Below are 22,773 nucleotides of genomic sequence, written 5' to 3'. Positions count from 1 at the left end.
GATGAATCATCGGTAAAACTGTGTGTTTCTTGGACAACATAAACGTAAAGGTTGTGCCAGACTGATTCCATCTACACCCTCAAGATATGTTGTCCTGTATCCGTGCTAGTCCACAGTGCACCATCTGGACCCCTAACTTTACAGGGTAACAAATGTGTGCGCAACCTCAGAACATGACAACCCAGATCCTCCAAGGAAATCAATGGAACAGATCTAAAATCCTTTTGTTTGGACTCTCATGCATACACAATAAATACTCAGCAAGGAGTTTTAATATTTTTTAAAACAGGGTGATTCTTGTTTAAAATACGTGCGCTGTGAAAATTTGTAGAATAAAACAAATTAGCATTACAAGAATAGTTAAAAGGATGAACGTTTTCCACCATTGTGTTAAGACAGTAAATATATGTGGGCATATAAGTACTGCGTATAATGTACTCCTACTTGACGCTTTCTAACCTAGTCTTGCCTAGGGGGGGGGTGATCTGTCCAATCCCTGCCCAGGTGGTCTAATTCTCCATTACCTGTGGGTGGGTATCTTCAGGCTGTCCGTCTTGATGTAGAGCTTGCCATCCCTCCTGTTGATAAGCAGGAATCAGCTGAGCTGGAATTCAAGCATGTAGTGACCTCCCAGCATCAGCTGAGTGCACCTCTCCCTCAACAAGGAAGTGGTTCCGTATATATAATAAACAGCACCCATGTGGCCATGTTGTAACTTCTGTCAGGCTGAAATTGTTTATTCTAGTTGGATAGTGTTGTCGCCTACCAGTAATAACATAAATAACATTTGAGCAGTAAACTTTATCCCTTGTACTGAATGTTCAAGGTGTCGTGATAGTGTGCCTATGAAGTGGAAATGTAAGCCATGCAGATTCAGAGAATGTTAACCTGAACGGTCACGCACACAATTGTATATCAAAAGTCATTGTGTTTAAAAGAGAAGGCAACTTAAGAAACATGGGCATATAAATGGTGGCGTTTCTAACCGGCCTCCCCATATCATGTGCCGCTACCAATGCTCTTTCTTCCTTCAAGCAACAGGAATTCAGGCATTCCCATCCAGAGGCTGCGGACGTACCTATGCCATTCCATGACTAACTGTGAAGGCTTGCTGCCCTGCCATACCAGACCTTGTGGCAGCTAACATAGCACCTTTGTCTAAAAAAGGCTATGATGGGCATTCCAGTGTTGGCGTCATATGGGTACAATGTCCTTCATTGCAAAATTGACAGGGGTTGGAGAGTTATAAATGTTGTGGTGTCAATAGAATTGGTTGCCCGGGTGCCAGAGAAGGGAGATGAGTTAACTAATTGGAGTTGGGCAAAAGGTACATTGAATGATGCTGGCAACATCACAAAGTATCCGGTTCTGCTGAGGTAACCCTTGGGGCAATCTAGTATCTTAGAATATGGCAGGCCTTGGACAAGCTGACTTGAAATTGAATTCTGTAATGCATCTTAGCGCTATAATCTTATATTTTCAGGAAACGTGGGTCTGCACTGACTTTGCATATGATACATAGAGATGTTGAATGAGATTTATGGCACATTTTCCTGTTCTTAAAAAATGTTTGATACACAAAACTAAAACACTTCTAAGCACTTTTCTTTTTTTAAAGATCTTTATTAGGGTGTTAGACATAGATATAATATGACAAAAAAGAGAAAAAAGCGTAAAATAAACAACGATGCCTTAAGTCCTGTTTTTCATTATATACCCCCCCCCCCCCAGGTGGATCCTCTCAGGGTACAGAGGAAAGCATAAAATCTGAAAAAAGCGAATAAGTGCATAAGCCCAGTCAAACTAAACATTCTTCCTGGTTCAACCAATTAGTTAAAGATCCCCATATCTTTTCTCCCTCCCTCCGAGCCCTATTTCCTCTTCTCCTGGACACAGAAATCTCCCAGTGGTACACAAATAAAAGTTTACTAAACCATACATGTATCGAAGGGGGGGGGTTGGGTCAAGCCATAACGTGGCTAAGCAAAGCCGCAATACAGGCATTGGAACAAAAACCATCTTACGGTCTGGTTCAGCCATGCTTTGATTCGAAACTCCTAACATAATAACCTGAGGGGTCAATGATACTGAGTATCCCAGAACTTGTTCTAAGGGCTGTTCAATTCTACTTAGCAATTGAAACAAACTATGGCAGGTGGCAAACATATGCGTACTGTCCGCAGCGAGCAACCCACATCGTGAGCAGTTTATCCCGGAAGTCCCCCCCATTTATAAATTCGAGCAGGAGTTATATAAAGATTTAGCCAGGTCTTAAGGCATTGTACCTGTAAATTTGCATATATACACACTGTTTGACTATACAAAAGAGAATCTTCATACTCACCTTGTCCTGCTTGTAAAGCCGATTGCCACCTGTCAAAGTGCTTAGCTAAATCATCGCTCCTTTTCTCGTTTACAAGTTTATATAAAGAAGATATTGACGATTGAACCCATTAATCAAATCAACTAACGGATGTGTGTCCAGGTAACAGTTCTTTTACAGAGGAAATACCTAATCTGTAGATATTTAAAAAATTGTTTGTTCTCAATCCCATATTTCTGTTTAATGGCCACAAAGGTCATTATATTGGTATCGGGTATAATATCCCCTATACACTGAACCCCTTTGTCTACCCACTCTTTAAAATAGACATCCCGAAGTATTTCTGGAAATAAGGTGTTCCTGGCAAAGGGAGAGTAAACATGAAGTCGCCCAATTCCGAACCTTTTGCGGACCACCGTCCAAACTCTATAGGCACTTAGCAAAACCTTAAATTTCACCCTTTTGAAATATGAAAAATCTATATGACGCAAAAAAAAGTCCCCTAGCCTCTGCCCCATAAATTAAATAATATATCGATTTGTCCGGGCTATCCGAGATTCCTCTATCCAATAATTCCCCTATTTGTTTCAATGTGATAGACCAGTAGTACATTTGAAAATTAGGTACTGCCCATCCTCCCCTATCTCTAGGCAGAGTGATAAATTTGAGGGCCCTTCTTGGGCGTTTCCCAGACCATAAAAACCATGATACGATCTGATCCCATTTTTTAAACCATGAGTTATCTATCAGCAAGGGAATTGCTCTAAAACAATATAAAATTTTGGGGAGGAATATCATTTTGACAACATTACATCTGCCAATCAATGTCAGATGTAAATTTTTCATTTGACGGGCATCCACGCCTAGTTTTTGTATAAGTGGCTTAAGATTGATCTCCACGATTTCTTCAGGTTTGGAGCTAATTTCTATGCCCAGATATTTGGCGTTTTCTACTATCCGGTGTTCCGCTAAATTAACTTTGTCATGACAAATTATTTGAGTTTTACTCTCATTTAGATGGTAACCAGAAATCTTGCCAAACTGTGAAGTTAAAATATTAATTTCTAATAGGGACGGCTGTGGGGAGCAAGTCAAAATAGCTAAATCATCAGCGTAGCCTAGAATTTTTACATCTCCACCCTTAGCCTGCGCAGGTTGAATTATTGGGTCATCCAGTATTTTCCTAATTAAGGGATCAATATAGATGGCAAATAGAAAGGGGGAACACGGGCACCCCTGTCTTGTTCCTCGCAGTATATTTATTATTCCTGATTGAGCCCCCATCACCGACACTTTGGCAATAGGCTGTTCATACATGCTCTGAATATCTCAAATACATTTTTTTCCCTAGACCATAATGCTTCAGAGTGGCCCATGAAAAAGGCCAGGAGACCCTAGCAAAAGCTTTTTCCGCATCTAGCAGAATTAAAGCCATAGAGTCTCCTGTAACCTTGGTGTAATTGAACAAGGTAATTGTTCAACGTATGTGATCAATAGTGTCTCGCCCTGGGACACAGCCATGTTGTTGAGGGGAGACAATTTTTTTAATAATCAATGCCAGCCTGTTAGTGAATATCTTTGAGTACATTTTAATATCACTATTGATCAACGTGATGGGTCTATATGAGCCTGTATCTGTCGCTATCTTGCCGTTCTTTAAAAACGTAACTATCCTTGCCATCCGCCAGGATTCTGGGTGTTTATCCCCACTCTGAACTGCTCTAAACATCTCAAACATAATAGGTGTAAGCTGGAGTTGAAAAATCTTATAAAATTCTCCAGGACCCACAGCTTTTCCAGATGTTAGAGAATCTATAGCAAGAGATAATTTTCCCAAATTAATCAGAGCATCGAGCATATCCTGGTCATCAAGTGACAATGAATCAACTTCAATTTCACTGAGATACGTTTGTATTTCCGCCTGTGTCTCATTATTATCCCTAAGGTCCTCTGAATAAAGTTTTTGATAACATTTCTGAAAGGCCAACAAAATTGCCCCTTCCTCGGATGACCAAACACACATCCGGGTCAATTATATTAACAATCTGTGAAGCAACCACTTTTTCCTTGGTCCTTATTGCTAACATATGGCCCACCCTTTCATTGCTCTCATATAATTTGGATCGCTAGGCTAGATATTTACCTGCAGATTTTGCTAAAGATATTTCGGCTATGGCAGATTTTGCAATTGTAATCCTAGTTTGTGCTATTCTGACCTCTCCACCCACCGATAAGACCTTGAAAAGATTAATCTCTGCATCTTCAAGTACTCTATATAGCTCCAAGATCTTTTCTTTCTCTTTTTTCTGAATCTCCCACCCATACTGCGTAGTCTCACCCCTAATCCCGGCTTTAAGGGTATCCCAAACATTTTGTATATCTGTGCTACCAATATTTTCCTTTAGAAATCTGGTTATCCAAATCACCATGTATTCTGTACATACATTATCTCTCAACAAACCCTGATTGAAAGTCCAACTATCTTGTTTTTTCCTAGCTTGGCTATTAACCTCTGATACAAGCGGATTGTGATCGGACATTACTCTGGGGTATTTAGTTATTTTGGCACCCTGTGTCAAGCATTGAGAGATAAAAAAATAATCTAATCTAGAATGAGTTCTATGTGGTGCAGAGAAATAGGTGAAACCAGGGTCATTGCTCATAGCTTGAGCCCACATATCGACCAGGCCGTGCAATTCTTTCATTTGAACCAGAGACTTCAAATCTTTAGGCTTCCGCCCTGGACACCCAATTTCTGGGTGATTAGCCACCCCACTAGCTATATTGATATTAAAATTGCCATATAGTATGATCGGGGAGGGCCAACCAACCAACTCTAAACGTAGCCAGTTATAAAGTTCGGGATCATCTAATACCGGGCCAATGATAGAACAGAGTGTAAACATATTATTATGAATATTGCATTGTATAATAACCCAACTACCATACCCAATAGCAGAGCAACGAACAATGTTAGCCAACCCCCGACGTACCAGTATTGCAACCCCTTTCGTCTTTGCTTCCTGCTTTGTCCAAGAAATTAATTGAAACCCCTCAAGTTCCAAGAGTTTATTACGACTGGCTTCGATATGCATCTCTTGGAGGCAGATAATGTCTGCCTTCAATAATCGGACATCTTCTCTCACCCTGCGCCTTTTCACTGGATCATTTAGCCCGCAAATATTAATAGAAGCTATCCTAATGCATCCCATTTTGTATAAACATCAGTTCCATGAAAGAAACCAGGACCGAAAAAGAAAAAAAAAAGGACCCCCATCCAAACTTCCCTCATGCCCCCAAAATGCACATCTATTATGACACCCCCCCCCTCCCTGACACAGATCCACCACCCCCACCCCCCCAACCCAACCCCCAACACCCTCCACTAAGGCAAAAAAGGCCCTCAGACCCTTGCAATGCCTCCTGCTTACCTGAGTGTAGCCCCTGCCACTCCCTGACCCTCATAAAAAAAGGAAAAAGAAAAAGGGAGAAAAAGGAGAAGCCCACCCTTGAGAAAAAAAATATCCCAACCCTATTAGGATTAACGAAGAACCCAAGAGAGGGACCCCTACCAAAAAAACACATCAATCATATCCGTCCTTTTCTTCTAAAATTCCCAATATCCAAACATAGTTACATAATAAGACGTGATCCACAGGCAGACCACAAGCAGACCACCGGTGTACCCCATTGGCTATAAACAGCTAAAGTCCATTAACCAACAGTTAGTTCTTTCAAATAGCTTTCGGCTTGGATCTCAGAAGTGAACACACAAATCCTCCCCTGGTATATGACCTTCAACCGCGCAGGATTCATCAGATACACCTCACATTCGTTTTTCTGAAAGGGGCTAATCATCTGGCGTAGCCGCCATCTCCTCTCCACTGTTGAGTGGCAGAAATCAAGCCGCACGAAAAAAGTCTGCCCCTCAGCTGATTTACCGGCGTCTGGCCTTGCCTTCTCGAATACAGCCTGTCTCAGCAAAAAGTTTCCCAAAAAAATTAGAATTGCTCGGGTTTGGAGTCGGAACCTGGATTGTTTTTCATCGTTAGGGGGAATCTGTGTGCTCGCTGGATCTCAGTTTCCCAATTCCAGTGCGATAATTCTGGGAATGCAGATTTAAACAATTGCAACACAAACCCCCTTACATCATCCCCCTCTGCTTTTTCTTCAATCCCTAATAGGCGTAGATTATTTCTACGCTGTCTATTTCCGGAATCTTCAACCTTCCACATAATGTCCGCCAATCTTGCTTCATTTGCAGTTGTCTTTAGTTCTGTATTTTCTAGCCCAGCCTCCAAGCCGACTATTCGTTCCTCAAGGGCAGTAGTTCTAGCTACAACTTCTGGGCAGACTTTGATGTTTTTACAAATAGCCTCTTGAATCTTCTTAGTTGCCACTTGCGCTCTTTTGTGCTCTTCACGAGCTTCTATTTGCATGGCTTTGAGTGTAGCATAGATCAGGCTGATTGAGGGAGGTGGATCCAATTTACTGCCGGGGGCCCTTTGATTGTCCTCTTGAAATCCCGGCTTGCCTGTCACTGCTAAATTAGTAGTAGCATAGTCCCATTGGAGGTTGTCACTAGCTTCAGAGTGAATGCTCTCTCGTCGTAAACTAGCAGAGGCTTTCTTCTTAGCTCTACTGTGCCGACGAGTGGCCCTTTTTAAAGTATCTGCGGTTGTTGGGGGGCTATCACTATCCTCTCCAGTTGTCTCATCAGTATTATCAAAGTCAGTACTATTGTCTGAATCGGACTCCTCTGCAAGCGAAAAGAAGTTCTCTCCATCTGGAGTATCTAGCGTGTCCCCCCCACCCCCCACCCCGGTATCCGGTAGACCCCCAGCAGAATCTTGAAGAGAAGAAATAGCGGCAGAATCTGTCTCTTCCTCTTGTACTCGTTTTCTAATATCTCCCTCAGCCCCCCTTGCTGCAACTTTTGGGGGGGTTCACAATCTCAGAGCTCCCTAAAGTCACAGCCATGCTGATAGAATCTATCTCTGTAACACCCGCTACAGTGTTGCCAGCATTGTTGCCAGCATTGATGCAGCTTTGCTTAATGCATTTCGTCTGAGCCCCAGAAACATTAGTTGTATTGGCAAGAAGTTTAGCCACCAGTTTAGCGCTAGTGGGCTTACCAGAAAACATTCCTGGGACGATTAGCGTTTTCCCTCGCCCAACACCGTCAGGTTGTTGCAATGCTTATTGCCTGCAGTTTCATCTCTCTCCTGAGAGGGGAAGTGTACCACGTCCGTGCCCTTAACCGTGCTTGCTCTGATTTTCCTAGAACTTGCCGCTGTCGCTTTCAAGCAGAGCTTATCCCCAGCCTTCTCGTCTTTCTCATCGCAGGGAGACAGCGTAGCATCTACGTCCTTGCCCAGCGGCATTTTCTTTACCACTCCAGCCACCGTAGCCGCCTTGGTGCCGAGCACAGCTTGACTTGGATTCCTCTGAGGCGGCATACCGTGCTTCTGACTCCAGTTCTCGTAGAGCCGTGCTTTCCCCGCAGACCACGCCCGCCAAGTCCATAGGTGAGTGCGGCTTCTGAGAACCGCTATACTGAGCCACGCTGCCCGGAGCCACGGTTTTTGTCTTTCCAGAAGCCCGATCATCCGGCTCGCTTCCTCTTTTTCACCCGCAGATTCACCGTAATTCCCCATGGTTGTACCGTGGTTCAAACTTGAGGGATGTATGACGTTACACGCATACCTTTACCACGCATGCCTTTACAACGCGGTTTTTACAACGCATGCATTTACAACGCATAGCGCTTTGGGGTGCTGGATAGTGAAAAGTTTAATTTACTATTCCAACTCCAGTCCCCGTGGACACTAGGGAAGGTGTTGGATAGTAAATTAAACGTATTCCCTATCCTAGAGCGCCCCCCAGCACAATGCGTTGTAATGGTTTGCGTTGTAATGACTGCGTTGTAATGGTAGTGCATTGTAAAAGTTTCGTTGTAAAGGTTGTATACCAAACTTGAGATCACACAGGCATTTCATCTCCCAAAATCATTTTGGAGATAGCAGCTGTCGGGGAGTGACACCCGCTCAGGTCACACAGCCGCCATCTTGCCTCTTCTAAGCACTTTTCATACGAATTCTATACCACTTGATTATGGTAATGTAGCTCCTTTTCCTCACCATGGCTTGTCTATTTTTGGCTTCTTTATTCCCAGAATCTGCCTCCTGTTTTTAAGAGATCCCTATGTCCAAGCTGCTCAAAGTCAGATATGCTATCAGTGCCTCTGGCTTGGCAAGGGGAAGTTGAGCCTGTCATGCAAAACGATGTCTTATAAAGATGGAACTGTTCTCTCGTTTCTGCTTGCCATTTCTGTACATCTTTTTTTTATTTGCTTTAAAGAAAAGGTTCTTTACATACTCAGAAATTTCATGTTATAAGTTAAATAAAATAAACCTTTAACCCTGGCAAAACAGACTCTACCCTCCATCTTTCCGAGTCCTGTAGAGCCATCTGTTATTTTCAGTGCTTTACCAACATGCGTTATAAAGTACAATATTATGGCATATCATTTTTATTCTTAAATCAATACCTATTCATAAGCTGCAGTTCATTTTGATGGGCAACAACAATGGAGGCAACCGAGAATGGAAACTTATTACCGTAAAGGAGAACTGCGGATACTGTGGAGATTTGATCTCTGACATCTCCTTCTGAAGTTATGAGGCTTGCCTGCAGTTCATAATCAGCATGTATACAACTAAAATACTGGCTCTTATTCCACTATCTGTCAGGACTTTGAACAAAACAATTTACACATACCGAAATTCAATTAAAGGAAGTCTGCTTTCAATGTTGATCTCCAGATCGTCCTGGAAAGCCATTCATTATATCTGCGGCTAATCAGAAGCTCAATGGTCTGAGATCACTTACAGCTGCTCTATTTATGTGTAAATGAGCTTGTTAGTCAAATCTATGCATCAAGCTCACAGCAGCACTCTATAAAGTAATGGCAAAAAATTTGAAAATAAAGATCCCATTCTAGAGCGCCATTCAGTCTTCAAATTTTGAACCGCCAGGGTGCACACACAAATGCTAAACCTTTGCTTCACCCGCCACCCCCCCCCCCCCCCCCCGCCTATTGGATGTGTGGCGGTCACACAGCCGTAAGGGCAACAATTTCACTTTCTTTTCAGCTCCCCACTCAAGTTTCTCTCGTTTTGATTATCTCCTTGTAGAAGCCTTACTCCTTAGAGCTGCTTCTGACCCAAATAAGCACCCCATTCTAGTCTCGGACCATGCTGCCATCTGCGTATCTACCTTTAATGGCCCAGATATAGGTGAGGACTAGATTTGGTGGTTAAATTCTGACATTTTAGAAAATAAAACTGATGTTGCTAATTAAAGAAGGAAATAGAGCTCTTTTTCACCAAGGTAAACATTCAGTTTCTTCTCCTGTGACACTTTGGGACCCATTCAGATGTGTAATTAGAGGCCAAATCATTAAACGAATGTCTAAGAAAATAGCTCCAACACACAATTCATACAAACCCTAGGAGCTGAAATTAAGAACATAGAGGAAGCCTTCAGATCAACTATACAAATAATAACATTGTTAGTAAATGAGCATATTCATAAGTAGAGACCCAAAAAGCTAAACAACTCCTCTTTCACAACAGAGCAGGCAAAGATCTCAAAAACACCCTCAAATTCAAGAATTTTAATAACCAAATTACAAGTATTATGGCGCATGATGGTCCTCAAAAAGTTCAAACAAAAGAGATACTCAAAGTGTTTGAGGATTTTTCTGAAAAGCTTTACACCCCTCAAACAATATACGATAAGACAAAATGCTTTGAGCTTCTAAATTCACTTCCTAAATACTTGGTCTCAGACTCAGGCAGAGCACAATTAAATGAGTCAATAACCACAGAAGATATTATGAAGGCCATGAAATCAATCCGCTCAGATCAGATTATATCAGACATCTTACGAATACCATTGATCACTTTGTTACTAGTGGAATGGATTGCTTTGATCAATGCGCCGAGGGATATCGCTGCCTCTGACTTGTGGGAGTGCTGTGCTGTTCGTTTGGCCCCCTGGTCTCCAGCCCACTTCTCGCGGCCCTGCTCCGCGGGCGCCGCTCGAGAGAGGAGACATTGCTGCAAGGAGACTCACCCTGGACCCCTGCGGGACTGCGAGGACCAGCGGGCAGTGCGTGGCTCAATCTGCCGCAGCTGGTCCTCTTCCCGCCCCCATCTCCCGGATCAACTAAAGCGCCGTGTAGACCGCACTTCGGCGGATTGCTTTGATCAACGCGCCGAGGGATATCGCTGCCTCTGACTTGTGGGAGTGCTGTGCTGTTCGTTTTGCCCCCTGGTCTCCAGCCCACTTCTCGCGCCCTCCGCTCCGCGGGCGCCGCTCGAGAGAGGAGACATTGCTGCAAGGAGACTCACCCCGGACCCCTGCGGGACTGCGAGGACCAACGGGCAGTGCGTGGCTCAATCTGCCACAGCTGGTCCTCTTCCCGCCCCCATCTCCTAACCCTATTTCATTGCTCAGAGCTGCGCGAACGCGCGACGCGTGCGGGCAAGCCGGGCTAAGCCTGGGCAAAGGGCGGGCCCTCCTAGGCCCTCACAGGCCAGAGGAGGCCGGGCTAGGCCCCCACCCTTTGATGTGCTAACCACGGTGAGGATAGACTGACTGTTATTACGCGTACCTGTTTCCAGTAACCTGATCTATTTACGCCTTCTCATGGTATATTTGATCAATTTGAGTATTGTGTACTGTGTGTTTACTGCTTGGTCTGTGATTACATTATAGCCTAAGTGTGTTTTGGCGAGGTATTCACAGTATCAAGTTGGCATAATGACTGCACCTGTCCCCATAGTAACATCCTCAGTAGGCGGAGGAGAAAAACAAGGGACATTAGACAATTATTTTACCAGGGCTGCTACAGAAACTGATAGGGACATCGCACTCGCTGAACGACGGGCCGAGATACGTCGCTCTGTTGAGCTAATTAAGAACAAACACTCATCTCTGGGCCCGCTACAGCTAGCCATGTCTCCGCTTCCCGGTGTGCAATGTGAAAGCGAGGGTCCTGATATATCACCTGGAGATAACATTCCATTACTATTTCAAGATATAACCCCCCCTCCCGATCTAAATAATGATTTGCTCATAAACCTCTCTGTCTCTTCAGGTAACATGACGTGAGCGGCAGAAGCCTTGGTAGATATATCGTTACCATTGATAGAACCTGTTAAAAAACGTAATAAACCTTCTAAAAACCCACGACCACAAGGTCCTCCCCCGAAAAGAAGGAGAAAGGGGGGTAGTAGATCCCAGACAAATAAGAACAGTCTCATTGATTCTGCCAAATCCAAGAGCTCTTCATCTAATGCACCTATATTATCTGTACCAGTTATCGAATCACCCTTCCCATGATTAGATCCTTCCAGTATTGACTTAATGGGAAGCATTGAAAAACTAGTTAGATCTTTCATATTGCCTTTAGTAGCGAGATTACAAAAAATAGCCCAACAGCTGGAGAACTTAGAACAGGCAATCGATTAAATCAAAGAAGGAATTAAGGGAGTCCCAGTGCCCCCACCAGTGCCCACAAGTACCGTACCACCCCTAAACGCTACTGATCATTGGTGGCTAAAACTACAAACCAAATTAACTCGAAAACCCCAAAATCAAGGCCCTCCAAAACATCCCGGCAAAAGGCGAAAAATAGTGATAAAGTGGCTCAGGTGGGTGGAAAACCTAATCCTCCTGGAAAACTTACTCCTCCTGGAAATCTTCATCAAACTATCGACCATGAACATTCTGTGAGGCCATCCTTTTCTAAGAGGCACAATGTGGAACTACCTCCGGAAGCAGCTCCGCTTGTGGTGGTCCTTACTGTAGTCCCGGTTTTGGAGGATGGTAAAAATGAAAACCAAAACCAGTTAAAAAATAAAGTCATATTTTGGCTCAGGAAGAACTGACCACTTTTTCCGAACGTGAATGGTGAAATTCTATGCGCCAGGCGCCTTTCCTGGCTAGGTCCTAGTATAAAGAATACCACGGGGGACATCATTATAATACATTTTAGAGATACAAGGGCAGTTAGACATATTTTAGATTGGTTTCCTCACAATGGCAGTAATGCAATCACAGCCCGTGATCTGACCTACTTTTATCCAAGAAATCTGATAACCCCTGCTAATAATTCCAGGCCGCCAGTCCACCGCCAGGATGATTACATTAGACCATTATTCCAACATGAGGTCGATCGCTTTAGGCCTCAATTTAATCATCGAGGTCATTACCAGAGCCCTTCCTATGCTAGAAACATGTCTACATTTGGATTCCTCTGCAGACCAGATTTTGACTAGTTTTATTAACATTACCAAGGTAATTAGCAAGGAGTTGCATCGGAAACAAAAGCAGAATTTTTCGCATGAAAAAGGGTGGTTTAATTCTGAATGTCGTAAGGCCCTTTGGACCCTAAAAATAGCCTTACGCAAACCCGAGAGAGATCAACTTGAAGTTAGGAAGCTGAGAAAGCTTTATAATTTGGCCAAAAAAGAATGTAGGCAAGAAAGGAAAAAAGATCTGTGGGTGAAGCTCTATGAGAGCTGTAATAGAAAGGATAGTTTAATGTTTTGGAAAGTGGTAAACTCACCCTTCTTGAATGATGGGAACTCTGGCCCCAGCATTGAGGTAGCAATTACAGCTGAGGGATGGGTCTCCCACTTCTCAAAAATATTCTTAGCTGAAGGTGCCAATCCAAATGAAAGTGGGGAGGGAGTTATTACATATTCATCACCTTATCCTATTGAACTGTCCTTCAGTCACGATGAAGTAATTAATGCCCTGTCATCCTCGAAGTCTGGCAAAGCCCCCGGGCCGGACGGCGTACCCCTGGATATTTACACTCATACTCAGGAGCTCTGGTCACCAGCACTGACCAGAGTAATTGAACCAGCTCTAAAAGGGGGTCTTGTAAAATCTTGGTCAAGCTCTATCCTGTTGCCCATTTTCAAGAAGGGTGATCGCAACAACCCCGCATGCTACAGGCCCATTTCCCTCCTGGATTCTCTTGGTAAAGTCGCTGGACGCTTGATCCTAGATAGATTGCGGGCCTGGTCTGAGGACAACAACATCATGACAGACCTGCAATACGGCTTCCGGGAGGGCCTGGGCACTGTGGAACAGGTGCTGAATCTCTTCCTTCTTATCGGGAAATATGCCCAGGCTAAGAAAGGTAATCTCCACTTAGTCTATGTTGACTTGACCTCAGCCTTTGACTGTGTCTCACATTCAAAGCTGTGGTCAATCTTAACAGAACTGGGCGTAGACCCACCGATAATATCCTTCCTACGTGAGTTGTATTCGGAAGCATCAGCCAGGGTGAGATTTAGGGTGAATGGTGAGCTTACTCCCCCTTTCGCAGTCACCAAGGGAGTTAGACAGGGGTGTGTCCTGGCTCCTTTTCTATTTAACCTCTATACCAACGGTCTTGAGAAGGCCATGCTAGAGGGGAGTCAAGACCTGCCAGCAGTCGCCCGTCGTCCCTTTCCTGCGTTACTTTACGCGGACGACGCAGTGATTATGGCGCGTACCCCATTACAACTTCAGAAACAGTTAAACTCCTACTGTAAATTTATGGCCTCACTGGGCCTAATGGTCAATATTAAAAAAACCTTTGCTATGCATTTTGGTAAAAAGATAGCCAAGAAAAAATCGATACTTATTGAAGAAGCCAAGCTGGACTGCACTAAGACCTACCCACATTTAGGTATTCTATTTGATAACTCTTCTTCTTGGAAACCGGCCAATGTTAGTAGAAACCTCTTATTCCTGAGAGCTACTTCTGCCCTTATTGCCTTTGCGCGTAAAATAGGGAAGCCTCCCCCAAAAGACCTTATACAAATATATTATGCAAAGTGTCACAGCGTAGCTGTTTACGGTGCTGGGGTGTGGGGCCACGTACCCGTGGACATGTTACAGAGGGTAGAGAACAATTTCATTCGTTTTTTGTTGCCCGTTCCACAGTCTTCTCCAACGTTTGCTTGTCATGTCGAATTGGGCATGGATTACATTGCTGATTATATTAAAATTCAGCCAATATTATTATGGCACCGTATTTGGTCTACGGAGCAGTGTAGTCTAACACGAGTGTTCATTTTAGACTGTTTGGGCCTAGACAACTGGTCAGATATTCCGTGGCTGTCCTTTGTACACAACTTTCTTAAGGATTTGGATCTTTCTATTTATTTTAAAAAACCTGCTATTTTATCCACTATTACAAGAAAGACCTTGAGGATATTATGTATGTCACATTTAAGGGAACTACGCATAGCCCATGAAATTAATAAAGTTTCAAACCGACAAATTTTAACTATTCAATGTACTCAGGGCATTCAACCATATCTCACCTTTTGTCTGACCAGCTATGAAAAATATTTGTTGACATGGTTTAGGCTCAATATGTTTTTCCGTTTGGTTACATTCCCAAAGAGACAAGATTGGTCCTCTTCAATTACCCGGTGTCCTTGTGATGGTATATCTGAACAGACCAGTAGTCACGTACTATTGTTCTGTAAATTTTATGAATCTCCACGCAAGCGTTGGATTATTCCAATATTGTTATCCCAGGGTTTGCGTAGATACCGCCCTGCCCTTATGGCATTACAACATCTAGAATCAGTATCAAATGCTAAAAGCATAGCTATGTTTCTTAAAAACTGCTTGAAAATTCATCGCAAACATGATCAACTGTAGTTCCAGTGTTTTACTAACTTTTATGGCTGAAAACTGAAATGTGTATAGCAATTCTGTCTGGCATTATACAAGTATTCGGCGGAAACAAAATTTTTATCTAGCAACTGTAGTTATGAAAGACTTTACTCTGCTAACGTAAACTCTATGTTTAATACTATTTTATTGTATTTTTATGATTGTGTATGAAATTGTTCATTATGATTGTTGCTTTTATGATTTTATCCTGTTTTAAAATCGAATATAGCTTTCTACTACTAGTACTAGTAGAAGTCTCACTTTTGAATATGGAGGCCAAAATATTTGCCAAAATTCTTGCCAAAAGACTAGAACCCTATATCCCCAAACATATTCACAAATCTCAATCAGACTTCCTTAAAGATGACTTACTACAGACAATATTCGTACTTTTTGCCAAATCATTGAAAAGGCTTTCCTGTCCACATCTCCGACTGCTGTAATCGCCCTAGATGCTGAAAAGGCCTTCAACAAGGTCTTGTGACTTTTCTACAAGCAGTGCTTGAGTCCCATAACCTTGGAAGTGCATTCATTCACATGGTTATGGCTCTGTGTGCCAATCCCAGAGCAAACATTAGAATTAATGGCTCCACTTCCACTTCTTTCAGTCGTCAACAAGGGACAAGACATGGTTGTCCCCTTTCCCCATTGCTCTTTGTCCTCACCATTTATTCCTTACTAAGATTGCTCAACTTATCCCCCCACATTAAGGTTCTACAATATGGCGCTAAATCCTGGAAAAACTGCAGCATATGTGGATAACATTCTCATTTTCACAGAAGACATTGAGAATGCGATCCCAAAGATCATTAACATAATTCAGGAATTCTCTTGGTGTCTGGATATACTCTGAACAAAGATAAAATTGAGGGTTTCTTGCTGAACTCTTACCGCTTCTTCTCACTTTTAGGCGACTCAGGACTTAAGCGGCAACCTAAACATCTTAAATATCTTGGGATTTGATTTTGAAATGATTTATCTTAAACTCTACAATATAATGAATCCCAAACAGTTCTAAGTTAAAGATTTGCTACCCTTCTGGTCACCTAAACATATTAAGTGGTGGGGTAGGCTTCAAATTCTCAAAATGGTGACTACTCCAGTTGTGAATTACATTTCTGTCATGCTGCCAATTAAACTCTCTTCTTCTTTCTTTCAAGAAATGTATAAAATGACATCAAAATTCTTATGGACTGCAAAAGGGTGAGAATGTTATAGAAAACCCGTAGAAAGGGCTTTCCACTAAGGGGCTGCAATTTCCCAGATTGGAGCTTATACCAATCTGCCTTTCTGGGGGCACAGGGTGCTCTATGTTAATACCTGATTCCCTGAATGCTCCTTGTTGGATCGAGATAAAAGAAGACCTCTGTTCTTCCCTCCATCTATCCTTCATCATTACTATGCCAAGATTCAAAGCTCTGCACTCTCTTTGTATACTTTCAGACCGTGGCTGCACTAAAGCTCCTGGACAAACACATCCTGGTATCTTTCCAAAACTCTAAGATGGTTTCTCTTTAGCACAACCGTAAAAGTATGGCAGATGTATCAGCGACCATCCCTTTCTCTTGAGCCTCCAAAAGGCATCAGTCGGATCAAATACTTGTATGGTACTAATAACACCCAATTTTCATTCTCCCAACTATCACAGTTAAATAACTAGACTTCTACAGTTTCTTAAAGATCAAAGTCAAATTGTCCAAGTTTAGCCAATCAGACCATCCATCCCTTCCAGGATGGTTAACTACATGACTACATGCAGGCCATATTGCCTCAAAAATGTATAACTTCTTATCGAATTTTTTGCAAACACAAACTTCGGTCCTTCACACAAAAAGGGCCAAGCATCTTGGTACTGAAATATTTTATAACATCCCTGACGAGACCTGGCAAAAGATTAGCAAGCTCTCATTTTGTAATAAAATTGCTCCGTCGCCCCTACAATCTAAATTCTATACAATAAACCTACTTCATTGGATGCCAGCCGGACTTCATAAGCTAAATAGCGAGACAATGACACCTGTTGGAACTGTAATTGGGAGACTGGTTCACATCAGCACATGTTCTTCCAATACTCCCTCCTGGACCATTATCGGGGCCCACTTAAGAAGCAGCTCCTGATATTTTTAGGATACCTGTTGTCTTTGACTTCCCCACTGTATTTCTAGGTCCCTGGGCCTCTAGATATACATTAAACCTAAATGCCAATGATATGGCATTACTTGACATTCTATTGGCAATTGCAGTGAAAATTATTCTGAGTGGAAATCTTTTAATAATCTTTCACACCCCACCTGGTGGGCATGGGTTTCATTCCTCGGGTGTGCGCACATCTCTCAGTGTACCCATCTGGTTTACCCCAAATATCCAAGGTGATCTGGTGCTCATTGGACTAATACATTACTTCGCTGGCACCCCAGTTGCCTCGAATCCTTGTTTCTATCAGTTGCTTCCATTGTCCCCCTCGTCTTGAACAACCCTCCCCTTCTATTTCCTGTCTCTCTCCACTTTGTTGACAGGACTCCTTCTCTTCTTTCAGTGTGCAGGGCAGAGACATCAGCCGCACCCAGGAGGTGGAGCCAGCATTGTGGGAGGCAGGCACAGCCCTATTCAAGGTTCAGGTGCAACTCCTCCCTCCCATCTAGATGCAGATCTCTCTATTCACCACTGGGCTGACTCATCCTGTCTCTTGGAATCCCCCAGCCCTGTCACTCACAAACTCCAGACAAGGAATACACAACCTAGCAGAGGCAGGCTTGAAAGGTTAGACAAGAAAATACCTACTTTCTAAAAGTGTTATTTTCAAACACAGAATGTTAAAACCAACGTCACTAAAAGATGTATTTTATCATTCTGAGTTCAGGCATATTAAACTCGAATTTCTACCATGTTCCCTGAGTCAGTTAGGATTATAAGATGTAATAATCTAACTGTCCATTCTGGCCTATGGAGAACAGGTAGCCTTGCAATAGTGAAAAACAAAAATGGCATTTTTTCACTATTAGGACATGCCACACACACCAGGGCATGTAAATGTAAATGTAAATGTAGAGTATTTATATAGCGCACTTCTACCCAGAGGCCTCGTAGCGCTGTATTCATACCGCTGTGGAACCCATCCTGGCTTTCCTGTGAAAATGTTCACTCCTGGGCACCCCTAAGGTGAAGCCAGGCATCCACAGCGCTGCTGGGGCCGTTGTCCTACCTTATACTTACAATGTACCCTGCCCTTGGGCCTACCATATGGGTGTCTAATATGAAGAAAAGGGAAGGTTTATGGACTGGCAAGTGGGTGCACTTGCCCAGTCAGCATGGCAGTACCAGACTGCACACAGGCTCTGCAATGGTAGACCTTAGATACACTTTTACAGGCTGCTTCTGTGGGTGGCACAACCAGTGCTGCAAGCCCACTAGCAGCATTTGGTTTACAAGCCCTGGGCACACTCACTGCACTGCACTAGGGTCTGACCAGTAAACCAAATTAGCCAATCATGGAATCACTTATTCATACATTAATTTACAAGAGGGAGAGCATATGCACTTTAGCACTGATTAGCAGTGGTAAAGTGCCCAGAGTCATAAAACAGCCAACAACAGGTCAGAAAAAATATAGGAGGAAGGCAAAAAGTTCAGGGATGACCCTGCAAAAAGGGCCAAGTCCAACACCTTACTTTACTTGCATTCCAAACTCTAAGTGAAGTTGCTGTTGGTTACGCTACAGTGGTGACTGGTTGAAATCATCACCAGTGGTCAGTTGACATTCAACAGTGGCATAGGAAAGAGTCAAAATTGCTCTTGCACTTAATCTAGAAATAGTTCTGAAAAACAGAAAGGGAATCCTTCCTGCAAATTCATTGGTCTAGGGCCACAATTGATACTCTATACTGCCTCCCAGGTACTGCCTGAGGGGCCAAACAGGCTGTTCAGACCAATCACAATGCTGCTCGTGCAGCGTCTTCATTGGCTGGGAGAGTCCGGGAGCCTGGGTGCTTCCAGTGGCAAAGCGAGGACGGAGGAGAGATGTGCGGCGGCGGCGAAGAAGATACTTTTATTTTTCATGCCTCCCCCGCCTCACCACCCACACACAGAGGCAGCTGTCCAAGGTGCATACTGGCATCAATCATGCTCAACCTCTATTGAGTATAGAGGGATCTAAGTCAGAATCTGTAGAAAGCAGCAATTGATGTGCCACGGTTGAAGGGGTGTTTTGTGCTGGGTTTTGCTGTTTGTCAATGATGTCGTTCTGGTGTTGCCAGTATGCCTTAAGAAAAATGCTCAGGTCTAGGGTGTCTCTAATCGTCGTGTTGCCGTGAGTGCGCTTAAATTCCTTTTTGAAACTCAAAGACAATGTCTTTTTTATGCCTGAGGGTTTTTTTGAATGTTGGTTTTTGACTCTTTAATTTGCCCATCATTAATGACCCCTGAGTAAATATGCTATCCAAGTGCAATTAAGTAGCTTGAACTCGATTTCTTGAGTGACAGAATTATTAGTATTTACCATTTCGTGGTGAAGTGCTCGCATAAACATTCAGTAACCTTTTTCTGGCATCTTCTATACTTTCAAAGTGTGTGTTTGGGGATTTATAACAGCACGAGCACAACCAAGAGCAACGGAGCGCTGTTCAGTCCCAAAGGAATACTAACAGAAAGTGTTTCGGGGAGGGGGTGGGGCTGCTGAGTCCTGGGAACCACCTGAAGGCCTTTTCTAAATCCTAGGGGGCTGCGGGGACCTGTTTTGGCAAACAGCAGGCCTCTGATAATCTGGAAGCATATGCGAACATCTTTGCGTAACGAAAGGTACTGTTCCCAGGAAGGCTTCGGCCAAATGAAAGTTGTGAGAATTGGCGACTGTCAATAGGAGGCCCTCATCAATCATTTCCAGCACAAGCATCTTCCAATTACATCTGCGCCAGCCCTACTCGGGACCTCGAAAAATGGCCGGCAGGACAATCAAGCCCTCCTGACCCGGGCACAGCAGCTGCCAGGTCTCCCTCATTCTTTTCTCTGCCCCGCAATCTTTCCCATTACCTCGAATCCATCAAATTGTAAGCTTCTCTGTTTTTTGTTATTTTGCTTAGAGGTCCACCAACTATAAATTGTTTGGATGGCTCAGTGAGTTAATGCATACATTAGCGGGATGAAGCAACAAGAAAACGGGTATCACTATGCTTAACTCCTTAATACATAAATGATAAACAGATATACATCTGCTTGTCATCTCGTGGTTAAAGGTTCGAATCCAAGTGATTGAGGTCCATTCTTTACTCCTCACAGGCGTTTTAAAAAAATATATTTGTAGGAGTTTGTAAATGCTTTTTGTAAAAATTACAAAAGTTGATTTCATTCATAATAAATGGGATTAGGCTTTTCAAGATGGCTACATCGAGAGGCGGACTCCACATATGCACTTCAGGCAGCATAGTGCTACATGAACATATGCGAAGTTCCATTGCATGAAAAGTTAACAGTTGCGCATCTCCAAATTTGCAAAGATTATGCTGTTGGCAGTGCAGAGATGACAATTTTAGCGCGATGCTAAGGCTCGTTCTAAGGTGCAAAGGTGAGTTAGGCTGGTTTACCCTTATGAGACATGTATACTCGAGATAAACCCCCCTCTACAAATTTCTATGCGGCGACAACCGCCCATAGGTACGTCCAGGCGCGCAACACCCATTGGACACCCCCCCCCTTCCCCCCCCCCCCCCCTCGTGTGTGGCAGCCCGGGATGAGACAGATCCCGGGCACACACAGAGCCACACCCGAACGTTTCACAGGTCTTTAAAAGACCATTTGAATGTTAATGAGGCCTTGCAGTTGTTTCACCCCTTCTAAGAGCCCCTGCAGCTCCACTCTGCCTACTGATTAAAGGTTCAGCCCCCCCCACCTCGAAATTTTTTCTTAGACCCACCCCCGAAATTTGGCTCTAGTTGCGCCTCTGGGTACGTCGCATAAACTGATTTTTTTTGTATTACAAATGTTACAAGCGTGAATACTAAGCAAAAAGTCGCTTGCCTGTAGTTAGTTTCCTCAGCACTAGGGTTTCAGGGAAAACCATGTCATGGTACTTTAGTAGATGTGCCTTTGCATAGAATCCTATGAGTCTGCAGTGTTTCCTCCCCGTTACACTGCAGTTTAATTCATTATTAGGGTGGGGGGAGGGGGTGGCGCTACGCGACGTTTAGCCATTTGGCGCTGTGCCAACTTTCTGAGGCAAAATGTATTTTGCGCGGGAAGGTTGACAAATCCTACTGGTTGCACTCTTTTTCGTCAGGAGTCTACACTTAAAAGCACAGAAACCCTGTGCTCCAGCCTGTGTCTGACCAGAAGATTCTTAGAAGGCAGGTTATGATGAATGATAGCGTGAGCACCCACGTACGAAATCAAAACCATAAAATACCACAGTCCCAAGCAGAAGCAAAGCGCACCGGTGTACCTTTTATGGCACAGCAGATGACGCCGCATTGCTGCATTTTCCTGAGGATGATGGCAAGCGATTGCTGTATATAAAAAAATTGCCCCACTCTTTGGCTGCAGGCCCGGCTCTGGAATGTTTTCGTTGGGAGGGCCATAAAGAAGCATCGGTGGGCCATGAAGATGAATGTGTACTCGCTAACTTCAAACCTCTCCCCAGACCTGATGAAGGAAGTGACCCAATTAGGGCCACCCAGGTCACTTGCGACCACCTCTCGGCCTTCCAAAGAAATGACGAGTCGGTTGTACAGTAGAGAATACAAACCAAGTTATTTATTAGTATTGCGCTGCAGCGGAGCCCAATCCGACCAGCCTCCTAAGGTGACTGACTGCTGAGGGACTGACTTTCCCCAACATAATATCAGATATTATACATTTCCAATTCCCCAATAACACTCCCAGACTGGAAACTTCCGGACCGGGCAACAGTGAACAAAAGGGGCAAGGAAGGATGAACTATGGCCCTGGGGCCGGGTGCATGTTATCTCTACTCTAAGGTTGCTCTGTCCGTGCCCGCCATTCTAGAAGGTGGGAATGGGTCTATCTAACAGCAAAGGTATGCAACAATAGAAAGGGCATTCATTAGTGCAGCGAAACTCAGCCTTGGAGAGATATCAACTAAGGAGACATTGAAGCAGTTTTCTTTTGAGGCAAGCGATGTGAGACAAAAGATCAGCTCCGATCATGGAACAAAATGGCGTCAATTAATAAAATGGCGTAATGAATGCTAACTTAATACAGAATTAAGTATGAGCAATAAGACAATTACATTTTCAGTTCTAACACTGATAGTATCCTTTGTCAATGGTGCTAGTTATTACAATAACTGATAAGGGAGAGCCCACCGGCCTGCACTCCTGTGAAACATTAAGGTGAAAAAAAACGTTTTTTTTTCAGATCTGAACGGCCTTGGGTGGGCCACAGTATTCCTTGGGTGGGCCTGGCCCACCTGTCCCACCCTCTAGAACGGGGCCTGTTTGGCTCTCAACATATAGCTCAGTGAGTTAAACAGTCTGCAGATGTTTACTGTGAGCTACAGATTGTTAGTTCAAATTCCAGCAACACCAGCAAGATCTTACATGCTTTGTACGTAGGTAGCTTTAGCGTCACTAAATTGAATGTTGGCACCACCTGTTACACGCAGCATGTAGTGACTGAAAAGCTCTAATATGAAAAATTAATCTACACTATCCAAATAATTGAAAATAAATTTGATCTCAAAATGA

Source organism: Lissotriton vulgaris, chromosome 6, assembly GCF_964263255.1.
Source record: "Lissotriton vulgaris chromosome 6, aLisVul1.2, whole genome shotgun sequence".
In the NCBI taxonomy this organism is placed as follows: domain Eukaryota; kingdom Metazoa; phylum Chordata; class Amphibia; order Caudata; family Salamandridae; genus Lissotriton; species Lissotriton vulgaris.
The sequence above is the reverse complement of the archived record's forward strand: the minus strand, read 5'-3'. Positions refer to the sequence as shown.